The sequence below is a fragment of the Tympanuchus pallidicinctus genome, unplaced genomic scaffold (assembly GCF_026119805.1).
Source record: "Tympanuchus pallidicinctus isolate F22 unplaced genomic scaffold, pur_lepc_1.0 scaffold26, whole genome shotgun sequence".
Lineage (NCBI taxonomy): Eukaryota > Metazoa > Chordata > Aves > Galliformes > Phasianidae > Tympanuchus > Tympanuchus pallidicinctus.
This window is the reverse complement of record NW_026294743.1, coordinates 5,920,406-5,939,078: the sequence shown is the minus strand read 5'-3', so window position 1 is coordinate 5,939,078 and position 18,673 is coordinate 5,920,406. Positions and strand designations below refer to the sequence as shown.

General features: G+C 32.9%; 2 long non-coding RNA genes across 3 annotated transcripts in view; both read left to right on the top strand.

Moving 5' to 3' along the window:
- LOC128084300 (uncharacterized) overlaps positions 1–18,673 on the top strand; it is a 225,282-nt gene that overhangs the window by 151,967 nt on the left and 54,642 nt on the right. The window lies entirely within an intron of this gene.
- LOC128084301 (uncharacterized) lies at positions 9,808–16,382 on the top strand. The gene is made up of 2 exons (XR_008208451.1): positions 9,808–9,927; positions 15,980–16,382. It is a non-coding gene; the product is annotated as an uncharacterized LOC128084301 (long non-coding RNA).

Genomic DNA, 18,673 nt, shown 5'->3' with positions numbered 1-18,673 from the left:
ACCCTCTTCTATCTCCACCATAAAACAGGAATTTTCCAAGGGAAGGAAAAATTTAAATATTTGCCGGTTGGTTTTTGTGGTTCAAGCCAAAATCTACCCTTGCAGTTGCAGAGTAGCTCTTCTTATTTTCGTAAGGAGTACATATAAACACAAATCTATTGTGATTTCAATTTCTGCTTGCTGCTTGTTGGTCTCTCACCAGGTGCTCAAAATTGTAACCACTGTTTTGAATAAAAGCTGCTACTTCCATTTGCCCAGGTAAAATAGACACACCCGTACCCATCTAGCAATTTCACCACAGCAGCTGTTCATAGGTGAAAATCAGGTCACTTGCTATCCTTGCCATTGCTTTCATGGTCTATCTTGGTACATGCTTTTCTCTGTAGAAACAGCGCAGTGAAAACAGAAAACATATAGAGAATGTGGTTTTTGAGCACTCAGTAATATTAAAAAAATAAAAAAAGAGAATGATGATAGTATAGGCTGTTAAGTAAAGAAAACAGTGGAATTTTCTGTTGCGTGCAAGGAAATTGTTTAAAAGTCTTTCATTTTGTAAAGGTAAAATTATCTGAAATTAATTTCCGCAGCAAATCCTAAAAGTTTTTTCTTTTCACCCTTTAGGATCTATATATTTTAAAAGTCTTTTTATTGTAAGCATACCTTTTTAAAGTGTCTTTTTTTTCTACGGTAACACTTTTAACAACTTAATTTCTCATTTAGGCAGAGCATAGAATAGTAATTTCCAAAGAAAAAGCAGGCAACAACTTACAAATGCGAATTGCCTGGAAAAAAGGAAGGGGGAAAAAAAAAAAAAAAAAAAAAAAAAAGGAATCATCCTTTTTTCCTTAAAAGCTTGAAATGTTCTGTGCAGTTCAGCAAGACATTGTCTGAACATGTTGCTGGCAGCATGAAGTGAAATTTCAGAAACAGAAACTATGTTGGCCATAATATTGTCTGAAAGGCTTGGTATTTTGTTGTTTTCTGAATAGGTAGGAGAATTCTTCTAGACAAGAAAAAACATGGTGTTATTTCTATAAACATCTTGCACTGTAGCCTTACAAGATTCTGCTTGCTGCTCTCCTATAGGTATATGGGATTTGCTCCCATAGATTAGTGAAAAGTTGCCTGAAGAACATTAGATGTAATCACCAACCTGACCTCATCAAAAACTGTATTGCCTTTCTCCCTCAACCTGTGCCCTTCTAATGTCATTAATTAGATATCTGGCCTCATGCAGCCTCCTTAATGATAAATGTAATGCAGTGCAGCAGCAGAGCAACATAAAGACCACTTGTATCAGTTCAGAGGCAAAGAGGATGAAAAGTGAAAAAAGAGATTCTCTGTCTTCAGGGAAAATACTCTAAAAGCAGCAATATGAAACACGGTGCCACGAAAGCAAACAAAAAAGGACTCCAAAACATGAACAGCAAACATCCTTTCATACTCTCACATCCAAAACCAGGAAACAAAGTGGGCAGGAAAGCTCTTATTTGCTCTCAAACTAAATAACACAACAGGACTGCAATATGTTGTGGGTTTTTTTCTTTTCTTTTCTTTTTTTCTTTTTTTTTTTTTTCTTGTGGCTTTTTTTTTTTTTTTTTTTTTTGTTTTTTGTTTTTATTATCACTCCATAGAATAACAATTCTGCAGAATGGGTGTTAACTATGACTCGAGGATAAAGACAGACTTCTGACAGTGCACTCAAGCCACAGAAGGCATTCCTTACCAGGACGTCTCCAGCATAACAAAGGCTAAGTGAGTTCACAGTCACTCCAGAAGAGGGTGCTTTACTACTAGTGGACCACATATTGAAGAGAAAATAATTCCTGATGCAAGGAAGGGCACATGCATACCCATGCCCAGACTGAGAAAAAGGTCATGATGTTAAGCTGCCAAAGGGGGTTTGGTACAGGAAATGGTCTGAACGGGGCTAGTAACAGTGCACTAAGGGGCAAGAAATGTTACATTTCAAGACATACACGTAACCTATGTCAAAGATGCAGCTTGCTTTATTTGTGCAGTCCTTACAGTCCTTCCAAGTGTCAGGGTATGTCCTAGGGAAGAAGCTTGAAGAAGTGAGTGCAAAGACTACCTAAGCACAGCAATATAGAGATTTTTTTCTGTTAATTTATTATGTCCAAATGTCAGCATAGATATTATGAATTCATTGGTTATGAATTATTCCTTATCACCTAAGTTCATACATCATACTGAGCACATTACTTTATGTGTTTTGCACTTTTCCCCCTGTTTCCCCTTTAAAAGCAGAAAGCCCTAGCAGCTCCTATGGAAGCTTCGTATTCTCCTGTTGACCTCACCAGTCAGTGTAAGAAACAAAGTTTCAGATTTCTTATTCTAAGTGCATTTAGTCTTCAGCATTGGAATTTTTTCATTGGAATCCAGTATATATAGTGTATACTGTGTGTGTGCGCGTGCGTGTGTGTGTGTGTGTGTACTCCTTCCAGGGCTAAGAAACACTGAGACTTGTGCTCAAACAGAAAGCAGATGTAAGCAGTTCTTGTTTAAGATAAGCAAATCTTCCTACAGCTTCCAGCTCTCAGAGTCCATCAGATCTTTGTTAATCTGCTGTTACATATGAAGATAAAAAAAGATTTTCTTCAAAACACCTTCTCTCTTTCGTCAACAGAGGCACGTGTAAATTTGAATACAGTTTAGAAAACATCTGTAATACAGATAATGTTCCAAGGGTTCCTGTGATCTATAGATGCTGTTCTTTGTTTATTTATTAAATGTTGATATTCAGAAAATATTCCATTTCCAAAGGTGCTTCTAACGAGGAAAAAAATAAAAAAAATAAGGCTTTATAGAATTTTCTCATCCAATAAGATATAAAAATATTCAAGAGAGAAGAGAGGTAAAACAAGTAATAGTGTTCACTAGTCAAACAGATATTTGACTCTTCCAAGTAAAGGAATTTTCCTAGCAGTGAAGCCCTAAACAACAGTATTAGCAATAGTGTGCAATTTTCCAATATAAATACCCCACAGAAAAAGCAATACTCTGCCTATTAACTCAGAGCAAAAAGAAAAAAAAGAGAAAAAAGGTAAGCCTGATTCATTTTAGTGCTAGTTTTCAAGTATTCTTTTAACTATCTCCCTTAGGCAATGAAAGAATTTGCAGACAGTTTTGGTGAAACATTAAAAAAATCTCCCTCCTAGTGTTTTGAAATCTTGCTCATTTAATTATTATTTTTTTTTTTAACTTCATAGCATTTTAAACTCACAGGAGGAAGCACATCCAATTCAAAGACTTTCTGCTTTCTCCCTACCTTGATATATGCTAAATATAATACACTAAATATGACAAGATAATGGCTTCAAGGTAAAGAACAGTAGAATAATATCAGTTGTGCAGCTGCTGCAAAATACATGGAGTATTTTGTAAACTGAAGAACGACATTTGCCACTACTCTACCATAAATGTTATAGTTGCAATTCAGTACTATACAGGCACTGTATGTTCTTTTGTTTCTAGCAAGAAATTATAACTTTTCTAGGTAATTTCAGTGCTATTAGGTTTCTTTTATAATAGGATCACAGATAAGGCATTTACATATATTAAAAACGAAACAGTTATTTCACCTGTTATGATAAAGGAATGAATGAAATCATCACCCAGCCTTCAGTATCAGGCAAGCTTTACAAAAAAGGATATTACTCATTTACCTGAAGTATAGAGTCATGTATGGATGTCTATTTATTTTTAAGGCTGTGTTTTTTATAGGTAGAGAAAACTTTTACTCAGACTTCAAAAACAATATTGAGTTAAGATGATGTAGAAAGTATGTCAATATCTGGAACAAAAGTGTAGGGTTAAATAAAGCACCTAAATTTTAAGTGTCCTTTGTCTTAAATGTAATTTTCATAAGACAGGGATGAATTAATGCTACATATATAAAGGAAATATATATCTTGCATCTCTAAATCTCTAGTCCTCTTTGCAAGGTATACGAGCCTGAAAAAACGTTGGGTTTTTTTTCTTTTTCTTTGTAAATATTTTGCTTGTTTCTTTCAATTATGCAGAGATGGAAGAAATCCATCTAATACAAGGTTCCAGAAAATCCATAAACTGCTTCTTTCTGCTACTGAGCAAGAAGTTTTATTTGATCAAGGAAATTAGTTGTCTTTTACTTTTGTCCTTTTTTTCTTTTTTTTTTTTTTAATATGCTTATCCATCTAGATCTTCTTGCTTCTACTCCTTTGAAAAACAACAATGCAATGACTAAAAATTTCCAACCAAGTTAAAAGACTTTTTTTTTTTTCTTTTCTGTGCTGGGGACAACAGAAAGAAGTTTAGCAAAGAACAAGTTCATCAGAAACTCATAACCTCTGATATTCTTTTGTTATGGGGATTCACCAATTCTAATTATCTTTTGTTCTGAAACGCTGAAGGTTCAGGTTAAAAAAAGTAAAGTGTTGCTTGGGGATAATTCCTTCTAAAAGGAAGTCTAGTTGCCAATATTGAGAAGATAATCTAAGAATTTATTATCCTATAGAGATTCATATTTTAACTTAGCTAATTCAAGCTGTAACTCTAAGGGTTTGCAAATACCCTTTCTAATACTCTTGATGGTAGAAATCTGACTAAAAGTAAAGATATGACATGAGTTTGTTTGGAGATTTATACCATCTCTCAGTCTTCTAAATACTTAATAACAGAAGGCTAGTCCTTTGAAGAAGTATCATCTTCTAGCTGTCTAAAAAAAGAAGGTCAAAACAAGTTTCTCATCAGACCTCTTAGAAAAAAGTTTGATAAAATAGTATTGATAAAGCTTAATCTGCTTTTTTTTTTTTTTTTTTTTTTTTTTTTCTTTTTTCTTTCAAAAGACGTGGAAACTACCATAGGAAATTAATCTACAGAATAATGAAAATAATTATACAAAAAAAGAAAAAGTTAGTAGTGTTTTGATTGTGGCCTTACATCTTAAAGATACATTCAAGTAAAAGGGGAAAGACAATTTCCACTCGCTTTTGAACTTGCTCCGTGTTTTTTATTTCAAATTTATTGCAGAAGAGAAACAAAACAGTTCATTAATTTCTCTCATTTTGACTTTCAAATGTGTTGTGAAAAACCCTTGAAACTGACTGGTGGTCTCAAGAGGATGACAAGCAGTCTAAAAGTATAAGATATGGGTCCCTACATGGCTGCTAAGCAAAGCAGCTGACTAAGGTTCTCTGCAACCTTCAACTCTGCTTTATTTTACCTATGTATACTCCCTTGACTCAAGTTTGCACAAAGGAAGTCTGGTGAATCATGAAGGGGGTTTCAAAATAACTGCCTGCTATCTTAGGTTGCTTGAATTGTTAATAGGCACCTAGAACTACTCGCCAGAATGGATATGTGTTTAGTTATGTGTGGATTGTACAGTATCTGTGGGCAGTAGTAACCAGAACAGCGAAATGGAAAAATTTTAAAGCCATCCTACTGCTGATGTTACTTTCAGGGAGAAAAAAAAAAAAAGAAAAAAAAAGGTAAACAGTCTTCTAGAAATGGCAGAGACAGTTCTGCCAAGTATGAATGCTACAGTTACTCTGCACTATATGGAACAGAGATGCCAACCCTATTTTGAAGTCAAAATCTTGAGCTATGCTTGAAAATGAAGTAATGGCCAATGTTTTCTACTAAACATATTGTTCTATGCAACTGACTTTATTGGTTATGTTAAAATCACGTATATGTACACTAAATTATTAGAGTATGTTCAATTTTTTTTTTTTTTTTTTGTAAAATCATGACTTACAGTAACATAATTATCTGACATTTAGGAAGATTAATATCATTATTAATACCCAGTACCACAAACAAACAATAATAATTTAGTACCACGTGTAAGTCACATACATTTATCTATTCTCCAGATGGCAGGTGCCCTTAAATTATTTATATGTGTTCATGTTTTTGTTGGAATTATGGTTTCTTGCTTTCAGTGACAGTGTCAGTAAGAGGAAATAATGTTCACGAGATACATACTAAATCTGAACAGTAAACTCATCAGGTACATTTCTGTTCAGCACTACTGAACCTGCCCTCCAACACAGACCCTATTTGAAGTAATGATACATACATCTAAAGCTTGAGAAAGTTTAAATGTTTTCTGACAGCAGTTCTTCAGACAAAATGAAAGACCAGAAATCTGCTAATCTGCTCATTATCCTTCATTATTTTGCACAGCTAGTCTATGTATTCATCTACTGAAATTACTTAAAGACATAATAAGTACTTTAAGGGTAATGGCATCCTATTAATGTTATACAGAATATTATTTTTAGTCTCAAAGATAAGCCTGTGCTAAGGCACAAGTCTCAGTAACTATGTATAGTTCAAAGTTAAACAAGTGGCTTGATGCTATGATAAATTAGCATTCATGAAAATTTGGTTCAAAAACAATAAAAATGATCTGTCAGATTAGTTGATGGACAAACCATGTCATAGAAATAGTGATGAGAGATTCTATGGCAGGTTGCAAGAGATATCAAGGTATATTATATTGTAATACAGGGTAATAAACACATCTGTCTTCTTTGAGGCCATTTGTGTCACTCTCAGCCCTTGACTGACAACCATGCTTACCTGCTCAGCAGTGCTAAGAAAGCTAAAGATTCAGTTCTGGAGGTAAATGTACAACTAAGGCAGGTCAACAAGTCTGAACTGCCTCTTGCTGCACTGTGGAGACTCTCAGCTTTGGACTAGAATTTCAGATTAAAATCTCTGAGGCTTATTATTTTGGCCATGATTATCTTATTACAACCACAGAATGATTTAAAGAGCTAGCTGATGCAAATAGTTCCATCAGGAATTCGTCTCTGAACAGTGTGATGCCTGCAGTCCTTGCCTCCTCACTAACTTTCTTTCCTTCCTGGGGGTTGATATAACTTCATACCTCATAAAAAACAAAGCTGCCAAGTCATCCTGTTGAATTCCTGAAGTGATATATATAAATCCACCCTTGAGGATGTCATATTCAATTAGAGATTTGTTAAAGTCTATAGTTTGGAAGGAATGAAACACACTGTTCAGATTCAGCAAAGGAAAACAGAAGTGAATAATAGCAAAAGAAAAATAGAGTATGATGAGTGTGAAGAAATTATCTCAAGTAGTAACTGGCAACTGCAAGTAAGTGACTTATCTAATGCCTAATTATTGAAGCAGAAGCATAATGTACTAAAAGTAATGCAAAGTTTTCAGGTGTAATGTAATTGTGAAAAAATAATCAGTTTTCGATTACAAAGTCTCTTATTATGATTCAGTATGACTTTATTTCAGTTCTTTTTGAATTATTTCACAGCTACTTTGAAAGGATTTAATTTTACTAATTTACTAGGTTTCTCTGTAGCACTGAATCACTCTAGAAGTCTATTTGCTCTCTATTTATTTTCCGTACAGTGAGTGTTCACACTTTAACTCATGTGCATAACTTATTTATTACAATCCTGATTAAATTTTTAATACTATGGATAGGTTATGGAAATTGTTATGAATTGCTGACAGTGGTGGGTGTTAGCAGTCAGTTGTCATTTAGGGCAGATGTAAAGAACCATTAAAGAACCATTTTAGTGCTAGTGGTGGCGATGGTGATGAGGAGACGGAGACGGTTGGACTAGATGGTCTTATAGGTCGTTTCCAACCTTGTGATTCTATGCTTCTATGATTAAGCTCCTCTATGCAGTTAGGCCGCTGAGGCATTAAGTACCTGAACTCAGACAAAAAAGTGTCTCTCTTCCACTCCACCCCAGCATTCAATTTGGCAGCTGGGTAAGCTCATTTTGTGATGAATTCATTTGCTTTTCTGGGAAGAATGGATTTTAGAAGAGTAAGTAGAAACCTGTAAGAGAGTAAGTGAGCACAAAACAGAGTGAACAGGTATAGCAGCAAGTCTCTGAAAAACTGTTAAAGGAGAGGTCTCAGGGTTTTTTGTCTGAGTGATGGTAATAGAAGGTCATGGAGGCCATAAGTAAAGAATACTCTGTTTTCTGAATGTTCTTAGGGTTTGGAATATAGGAACTGGGAAGTTTCTTACACAAGAATTCTAAGTATTTTATGAGCTCTATTTGATTCTAATACTTTCAGCTGTGAATACCAGTATATGAAGACCGAATTTTGCAGAATACTTCAAGTACTAAAAATAACTGACATTATGCTTTTTCATTACTTATTCTTCTTTTTGTCAGCAAGTAACCCTATTTTCCACTGATAAAACTGCTCAAGAAGTGCTTCTGTAAAATGCCACATACAGTTCAAAAGTTAATCATGGCGTTATTACTTACGTTGTGTCTGAAAGGAATAATGCCCCAGAGACATGGACTGAACCAGATGGTACAACAAAGGAAATTGGGAGTCATAAAACTGCAGAGAGGGAAAGAGATTCTGTGGGAGAAAATTACAGAGCTAAAAGACACGTATGCTATGTAGAGCAGAAAAAGAACTGGACAGAATATGTCTAGATCTCCTTGTGAGCTACTGAAGACAGTAAAAGTGAGATATGTTTTAAAAATTCTTTTTCATTTTGTTTGGAGATTTTTTCTTTATTTTTTGAAAGACAGTTTTGATAAGCATTTTATGAGTCAGTAACTGTTTTGATAAGTGTTTTTAAAACTCTTTCTGTGAGCCATTTCATTTCCTTATTTTATTTTTGAAAAAGAAGTTGCCTATTCTCCCTTGAAAAAGGGAAATAACATCATCAACTAGCAGTTTGGAAAAAAAAAGTCTTCGAACTAAAATTAACTATGGTATTTCAAGCTACAATTATTGAGTCACAATATTCTGTACAATGAAAGAAATGAGTCAGCATAAACCTAATATGACTTATTAGTTCTTGAGAATTAATTTAAATGAAAAGCAGGCATAAACCAGTGTAAGTTACTCAGCTTCCATGGAAGAACTCTGATACATGCTGAACCTGCTCTCACCTACTACTCACTCAAAATCTGAAATTAATTTTCTAATCTGGATTTAAATTGTGAATAGCAATGTCTAATCCAAGATTTCTGTGCTATTACTGACGCTTGATAACCACTCAAATTAAGCCTACCCAGGGAAAAGGACACTTAACAAAACCAGTCAATACATGATATCCTAGATGTAGTAACCTCACCTCCTACACTCTTCCCAGAGGCTACTGCTCATTATAGCTTAATTTACCTGTTGCTCCTTTTGTTTTACACATCCTGGATTAATGTAGCTAGAGCTGAGCATGTGGGAACAAGAGTTCTATTATCTGAGAGTGCTGTTGAGTAGGCTTCACTATACACAACTATACAACTTTTTAACAGACTCAACAAATAGCACATCATACTCGCTATATTTTTTACTCAGGTAATTAGGTACAAACTTTGATAGTCACAGGATTTAGGATTCCGTTACAAGTCAAGCCTTAGGAAGGATACTTAGGAAAAAAAAATTGCTTATTGTATTAGGGATTTGTAGGAATTCCACTTTTAAAAGAGGGCTTACATTATGCAAGCATAATATTTGGCCTTAAAAATGAGAAAATTACTTAATACTAATTCTGAAAAGGAAGGAAGTATTTATTAAAAAAATGAGTGTTTTTTGTTACTGATTATAATATTCTACAAATAAATTTTTCAAGAAAATTCAGTTCCATGTTTTTCCACATGTATCTCATTAACAGACTGATTTTTTTTCTCACATTTTATATTTCTTTCAGGAGCATTTTTTATTTTGCAAGTTTGTGTAAGTAACAAATTGTTTGAGGTTTTTAAATTTTCATGTTTTTTTTGCCTGCCAGAGACACAACTAAGTTTTATAATGTCCTAAATTTCTAGACTCTCTCGGAGCACCAAGAGGAATGAATGGCCACCGTGGTGTCAGAATTGTCCTGCTGGAAAGGACCTCTGGTGATCGTGTAGTCCAGGTTCCCTGCAGTATGTTGCACAGGAAAGTGTCCAGGTGAGTTTTTAATATCCCCAGAGAAAGAGAATCCACAACCTCTCTCAGCAGTTCATTCCAGGGCTCTGTCACCCTAAAAGTAAAGATGTTACATTCTAGAAGGTAATAAAGTTACACATGTAATTAAAAATATTCAAAATCCAAATAGATAATTTACCTTCATGTTTGCTGATCAAGGTTATCAGACTAATGAAATGTTTATTCTATTAATATACATATACACATATACACAAAACATATACACAATATACATATATATTATATATATTATATATACATATATATTATATATATACACAATATACATATACATATACACAAAAAGAAATTACTACTGTGAGCTGACAGACTCCTGCCTCCTCTGAAACACTGTCTTTGCGAGAAGGATGGAAAACTTCATACAGATAATTTAAAAAAAAAAAAAAAAAACCTGCTCTTCTGTTAATGTAAGCTTTTAAAGTTTTCATTACTACCGTTTAGTGACACATTTTTAGACAGAGAGATCTTATTGCTCATTTGCAGGGTATTCTATGGCACTGTATGGTAACACTTAAAAGACTTCCTGATTAAGACTTTGTACAAGTATAGTTCTTCACAGATGCAAAATAGTTGACTAATGGTCAGAAGATCCATTCTAGATCTGCTTGTATGAGCAGTTTCTTTTTGACAATATCTCCTATGTTTTTTTCCGACCAAGCACTTAGCAGAGCTTGAAAAGTAAAAGACAGCAGAAGACACATTCTTAAGGTTGGATCTTATAAGTTAAGGTAAAATTTAAAAGGAAGAATCATCAAATAATAATAATTTAGGGGGGAACTGAAGTCTGTTCCATCAGAATAAAAAGCAACTAAATACACTGAATAAATCACTCTGTGAAAATTATTCACTTGATTCTGGTATAAATAGTAAATTTTGCATGTCCACAAATTTGAAAGAGTATCTTGCACTTCTTTCAGAGACTGCTTGCACATGTAAAACTTGCTTGTCTGTCAAATCTTTTTGCAAAAATAACAGTAAAAAGGACTTGTCATGTATATTCTCTGATCTCAGTTAATCCAACTGTACCATTCCAGTCTTTTATTTTCCACTGATCCAAATGAGGAAGGAATCAAGGAAATAATCAAAACTGTGCTTATGATAGTGCTTTGCTGTATCAGTAAATACAAAGTGTCTACAGACATACTATTATATTATAAATGGAAATGTCATAAGTCACACCAATAGGCATTAGCACACATCTGCAAATTATAGTTAGGCCATGTTACAATAGCAAGTGTTCATGAGTCAGAAAGAAGTCTCTTTTTCATTCATCAGCAAAATAAATACCATTATTTTCTTAAATGCAGGTATGTAATTTTGTATAACCAGAAAGTTTGAGACAAGGTGGAGAATAAAAACCACTTAGACATTTTCTTCTAGTATTTTAACAGTGAGCCACATTTAATCAAATGGAACACATTATGATTATCTCTAAAAAGCAGACAATAACTTTCCTTTGATTGCTTGCCTCAGCCTAGAAGCAGTGTGAAAGTTATACAAGTAATTTGTATTAACTTATTACAATGTCACCTCATTTCAAGCCCATGTTAGATAAGTAGCAATAAGGTATCGGTTAGATGACTCTACATTATAACCATTAGTACAAACTCTGACGGCGCTCAGTTGTTGAAGATTACCTTAGACAGTTATTGAGATTTAGGAGGGGCAGATTTCTATTGGTTAAGGACAAATTCTATAGACAACTTTATCCCTTCAGGATTTTGGAATGGAGATGATTTTCTTACCAGATAAGAAAATGTCTGCACCAAAATCTATTCTGAGTTTATTCAAAAGTACATGTATGAAAACATGTAGTTTTGTTTCTGAATAATTATTCATAAGGATTACTTGTAACATGCATCCCTAACATTGTTTTACTTAATTGTAATAACTCATTTGTCATATGTGTGATAAAAACAGACAGAAACCCACAAAAACTTAGGGCTGTATCTGCTCGTTACAGCCTGAAGAATGAATCAAACTCCAATAAAGAACATTACTGAATGATAGTGCTTAAGCAGGAATGTTGGAAAGAACCATAAAATAATATGTCAGCTCCAGGGAGAAGACATTCATGATTTTCATTTTCAAGATTGTAAGGTCAGCCATCTGAATGTACGAATTCAGAAGGCTGAAGAGGAATTCTGGGTTAAATTATCTCTTCCTAGTGAATACATGGAATTATTTTCTCCATTATTTTTAGATGTGTCAGTAGGAGCAGACAACTCCACAGTAATACATGAGTCACAATCTCCTTTTAAATTAAGATTGATATTTACACTGATATCAAATAATCTTCAGCCACAGTGAAAACTGACTTCAGTTTTTTCTTTGCTCAGATTTTTTGAAGGTACATCTTCAGATATTGTGTGTTATACAACCATCACTAAAAGTCTGAATTTGTTTTTTAGTATTTTTTTGTACTTTTGAGGAGAAAGGTATAAGAATTATGATTTGTCTTTCTTAATGTACTTGCTCCTGTCATAGGTAAAGGAGAAGAGTTAGTGTGGAAGTTGCTTTGGTGGTTTATATTTGTTCATTTGTTTCCAGCTAGATAATATTTGCTGATGACATATTACCGTGTTAGAATTCACCATGTTTATCAGGAACACACAGACTACTCAAATGAGTTTTCAGTTTGAAGAACACTGGTGTGCAAAGTCACAAGCACTTATCAGGGCTGTCCCTTCTTCATACAGACTTGTAAAACTGATGGTTCAGAGTTTATTGATGAAATCTTTCAACATGCTATATTAGAGGATGACACTGTGTACTTTATAAGATAGCAGATGTATAAGAGGAAGATATTTTATTTATTTATTTATTTATTTATTTATTTGTAATCTACAGGAATAGATCACACATTTAAGATGTCAAAATGTCCAAAAACAACAACAACAAAAAAAAAAAAAACAAAAACAAAAACAAAAAAAAGAAAAGAAAAAATAAAAAAACCAACCAAACAAACCCTAGTCATTTCTGAATTAGATATTATTTAGTCTTGAAACTTGATTTGAAACAAAACAGTAAAAAGAGCTATTACAACATCCGTAGAAGACGAATTGCAGAACTGTGCTGTTCAACCATAGCATTCATCTAGTATTAAGCAAGCTCCAGGAGCAGGAGCTTCTCATGTGAGGTGCTAAACACAGCTACAAAGGATTACCTAGCTTCCTGCTCCATTCATTTACTTGCTCATCCAAGCTTACAGTGACAAGATTATATGATAACAAATCATTACCTAGCGTAAAATAAAGCTGATGAGACAAAAAATGTCTATAAACAAAGAAACAGAAGGATAGATAAATTTTTCAGTTTTCTCCCCTTTCCTCAATTTTTCTTTCTTCAAAACTGATTTTTCTTGGAAAGTTCATGTTCAAGAGAAAATCTGTTTCAACAGCTTTGGCACACACGAAAGACTTTCACAGTCAAAGAGTCCATCAGAAACAAGTAATATTTAAATTATGAAGGAATGCACAGATAGGGGATATTCTGTTTTAATACCTAAGATATGAATTTGTGCCCATGAATAATTCTGCATTCATCCATGAGACACTGTGGCTTTTTCTTAGCAGTTTTAATTAAATAATAGATTTTAGAATACAAAGATTTGCCTGAAAATGAATGGCAAAAGGGGGCACTATCAATAGTGTACGACTGCAAAGATTCCATCTCTTGCCAGCCAAAAAGGCAGATGTCCTCAACTAATCACTTGAATTCCTTCTATCAGTACACCTGGATTAAAAAAATTCACTAAAGGAAGAGTGCACTTAACTTTGTTATGGCACTGAAAGGGTTAAGAAGCTGATGACAATTAGCCTCATTGTATATATTTCCTTATTTCATCTTCTTGTTTCTGAACAAGTTTTAAATGACTGAATTAACGTGATTGCTCATTGCTGTGTAAATCACATTTTCAACTTTCTAAGTGTGACCCTCAGCAGCATAATCAAAAATATGATTTGTAAGCAATTCAAACTTCTTAAAGAATAAGCACCTCAAATTTTGCCTAATCAGCCAGCTCTGTGTTCATAACCGTCATAAGCTAAAAACATTAAGCAAAAGTAACAAGGTAACAGTTGATACAAATTTTACAGTGCAACACCAAATGCTTCAATATTTTGATTTAGAAAGATTAGCCTATATAAATAATACATCAAGAATAGTTGAAGTATTTCTGCAGAACGGAATAGCTATGCTTGAGGATAGCAGTGGAGAGACAAGTCTTATCCATGCATTTAAGTAGATCAGAATAACTGGGAACAAAAGCAACTTACCACTCAAACATTGTGGCAAGGCACATATTGGTCTTAACAGTAAATTAACCTTGCAAAAAACTTCAATTATTTATTTAGACTTTCCAGCCTATGTCGATCAAAGTAAAAGACAACTGAAGAATAATAGCTCCAGAAGTTTTAGCAGGCAAGATCTATGAACTCTATAGTATATCAATACAAAGAAATGTTGGATAACTACAAAACTCAAGACCTGTTTTCTGCTTACTAATAGTTAGTACCAAATGTGCTTCCTATGTAAGAAGTGAGAAGTGATATTTTCACCTGATAATAAAGATGTTTATATTTTAATCCAGATGCTCAGTCCAAAGAAAGATATCTTAATAAGATGTCTTGAAAATTAACTTATTTTTCCTTGCAAGATTTAAAATTCATAGCTGATAAAATTCTGCACATAAGATAACCGGATGAATCACGTACAAAGAAAGAAAAGCTTAGGAAATGTTTTATGACAACAATGACGTATATTTCTCTCTTGCCATTTTAAAATTAACTTTTAAGCATTTTTGGACACCAACATCTCCAGCAGTGATTGACTTCTTTGATCCTTGAGATTACAGTATAATGAAATATTAAGACACAAGTCAGTAGTCTTTATGGAAAGAAACAAAACAAAACAAACAAACAAATAAATGTAAAACAAAAGGTAATGAAATTTTAGTTGAAATAGAAGAAGAAGAAAAATCAACCATTTGCCAAAATTGGGTAAGAGATGGTCAGTGAAGCTGTTTCAGATCTGGTCTCCCATGCTGAATGCAGCAATGCTCATTGCTATCAGTTGTAAACAGTTCTTGGTTTAGTTTATTCTGAAGTCAAATTATGGATAATTGTGGTAGGAGCACAAAAGAATGTGCAGAAGAAAAATCAGAGATATTAGAAATTACAGAACCCTTTGTTCTTATTATTTACATATTAATTTTGGTAACCAGGGCTAAAAGTTTGTAAACCCAGGCTTACTTCAGACAGCAGTAATAATGAAACACTTTTACTTTCAGAAACATGCTATGGAATATATATAGTTAAGAAAAAATGAGGCTGATATTGGGAATTTATTGGAAAATCTTTACAAAATGAGAAATATTAGGATTCATATAACATGTTTGAAAGAGAGCTGCCAAACATTACTGTATATTTTCTTAGCAATTATTCAAATTTGATGTCAAGGATCATCATTTTTAATTTTACATGAGATTTTTAAAATACAGTGGTAAAAAAATATTTATTTGTATCTTACTAGGTGCAAACAATAGAGTTTGAACAAAAGTACTTATGGCCTTATATCCTGTTAACCAAGTGGCCACTGAAGCCTAAAGGACATGTAGAAAAACAGAAAGAAAAAGTCATCAGTCACACTAGTCTTTGTGAACATTCTCACCTTTCAAACATTTGTGTAGTAGCATTTCTCTTTTATGTAATGGATGATTATAATTATGGTCTTTATGAATTTATTCAGGTTTTTATTTTTTACCCCATTTAAAATTTTAGCATTTAAAATGTATCATGAAATTTAATTCCATTGCTTTGTGAGGAAATACTTTTGTTTGTTTTAAGCATGTTTACTCTTTCATAAGTGTGTTTGTTTTACATCCAGTTATTGTTTGCCTCATTTGATGTGGTTATTACATGGATTACAATCTCTTGATTTTCACCTTTTCCTTAACAAACATCCTTTAAAAGCATATACTGTGCCCTATCTAAATTAATCTTTTTTTTTCCAGGATGAAGATTTATGGTCCAAATATTCTCTCTGGATATAAAAGCAACCCTGCAATTGGACAACCCTTATAGTTCTTACTGTACACTTTTGACATTTCCTTTTCAAAATGTAGGATCCAGAACAGTGCCCAGTATTGAGGTGTTGTTATCTCATGGGCATGTATACTGGAAACATTGGATGGTTCCTGTTTCTGTATCTGTTCATCATAGAATGTGCTTAACATTCTCTTTGCATCTGAGCTGACGGTTTGACAGATCTGTCAAATGGATAAACATTTCATCTTAGATATAAATAGATAAATTAGAGCTCACCAGTATTTATAAACTTAAAACTACTTTTATTACAATATTAATTTATTTGCATTTATATGTTCAAGAATATTAATTTGCTTTTATCAATTTTAATTTCATTGGCCATTTGACCTCACTTTTACTCTTAAAACTAAAATATCTTTTGTGTTCAGAATCTTAAGCAGAGTTTTGAAGGCTCATCTGTAGATTTACTGATGACTGCCTTTCCCTCACACAATTCAGGTCTCGTATCCTACTACTGTATGCCTATAAGTAAACCCAATCATAACTCATCACCTTCTCCTACCTTTTATCTTATTACAACAGTTGTTCGGAATAGCCAGTGTAATTGTATTTATCATTAAATTTTGAAATTTTAGGAGATTTTTTTAAGAACATGTTATGTTAAACATTGCCAAACAGTTTGAGAAACTGTAGATGTAGATGCGTCAACCATACCATGCTATTCTATTCAAGATACATTATAAACAGCAACGTAGTCTAGAAACTCACAGATCCGACCTATTTTTTTATTTTATGTATAAATATATACACAATATATATGTATGACTTGACTTATCTATTTGCATAAGGTAGAATTCAATCTGAAATAAAACGTGATCAAAATGTTCATCATATGAATCTTATTGCAATAGAGCCAATGTGTCAAGAAATACTCCCTCATATTTATAATTTAATAAAAACTTGTTCTACTTTTTCTCATGTCTATCTGAATATAAGGTCTGCAACATGAAATACCTTACCTGGGAAAGGTGAATTTAATTTTTAGATTAATACAGTTTAATATCCAGAAATGAAAATGAGAAAAAATAGCATAAAATCAGGTTACAGGGAACAATATTTGAGAGCTGAACAATAGTCTGGATCATATTCCAGACAATATCTCTATTATTTCTAAATATACCATATTCAAAAATATTTTTTCCTAATTATTCTCTGATTATGTAATTATTTTCCCATTATGAGTGAATTATCATTTTAAAAACTTGTTTCCAGTAGGAAACTCTAAACTAAAGAAAACCCTACTTCACTCTGATATTTTGGTATTATTGAGGAACTAAATAAGAATGTAATAACTCTTCTAATTACAGAGTTGATACAGGCATGATAGTATCTCAAAAAGACATTGTCTTCTATCAGACAAAGTCATAGATCTAGTTGTACAGAGATACGCATTCTGCTCTAGATCTGAAATGAAAAGTATACATTTCAAAGGTAATACAAGAAAACAATACTAGATCTGAAATAGAATAGATATGTTAAATGGGAAATACCTAAGAGAAAAGCTACTAGGACAGAGAGGAAACATAATAGGAAAAGATGATAAGATGGTTTGCTTTTATAGTTAAAGGAGAGATTTACCTGTGTGACAGGATAGCTTCGGAGGGAGAGGAGAAATTGTCACGTCATAAATTGGATAACTCTATCAGGTTCATGATTTTTAGCATCCAATAAAAATTACATTGTTAACTTTTATGAGTAAATCTGGACTGATCTGTAAATTCTGCTTGGCTGATTTATGGGTTTTAGTTTAAAGAATAAGAATTCAAGGCTTTCCACAGCTTGACACAAAGACTGATGAAAAACAGTCCTCTCCAGTTTAACATTTTCTTTTACACTGCTTCAAAAATAAAGCCTCACTAAATGTTAAGATTTTGTACTCACTGGATCTGAAAGTAAACCTATCTCTTGAAAATACCATCTTTCACATTTATCCAGATGATGCCTGCTTAATAGATATTTCAGTTAAAAAAAAAAAAAAAAAAAAAAAAAAAAAAGACCAACATTAGTGAAGAGCAAGCAAGGATAATAACTATTGAAAAAACTAATACTAAAATATAAAACTAATACTAAAACAAATAACAGCTGTTAAAAGAAAAAAAATATATAATTTTCAGAAGAGCCCTGCTCTAAAATACATATATAACTGCAACATTCTCTATTGACAGAAATGTATCACATCACCAGTGTTACAAAATAAATCACATAAGGAGATATTAAAAAATATTTTCAACTTTTTCAGAATTCAAGTTCTGCTTAAAATTAAAAACAAAACAAAAAAAACAACAATGAAACTGAATTACATGATGGTAACTGAAAACCAAGTTTGAAAAACACTAGGAACTTTACTATGAAAGACACAGCACAGCATGTGACTTCACAGTTCTTCTTGACTGTACAGCAAAATGACATGACAGTCACAAAGATTTTGATTATGGTCTTTGAAAATAAGGACAGTACTGACAGTATAGACAGATTCATAGCAAAGCTCACAGCAAAACTCAGAGGCTGGCTATATTCTTCACTTGTCTAAATTCATGCTTTCTCACAATTCTATTTAAACATAAAGAAATCTGATTAACACTTTCTAAATGGGAAAAAAT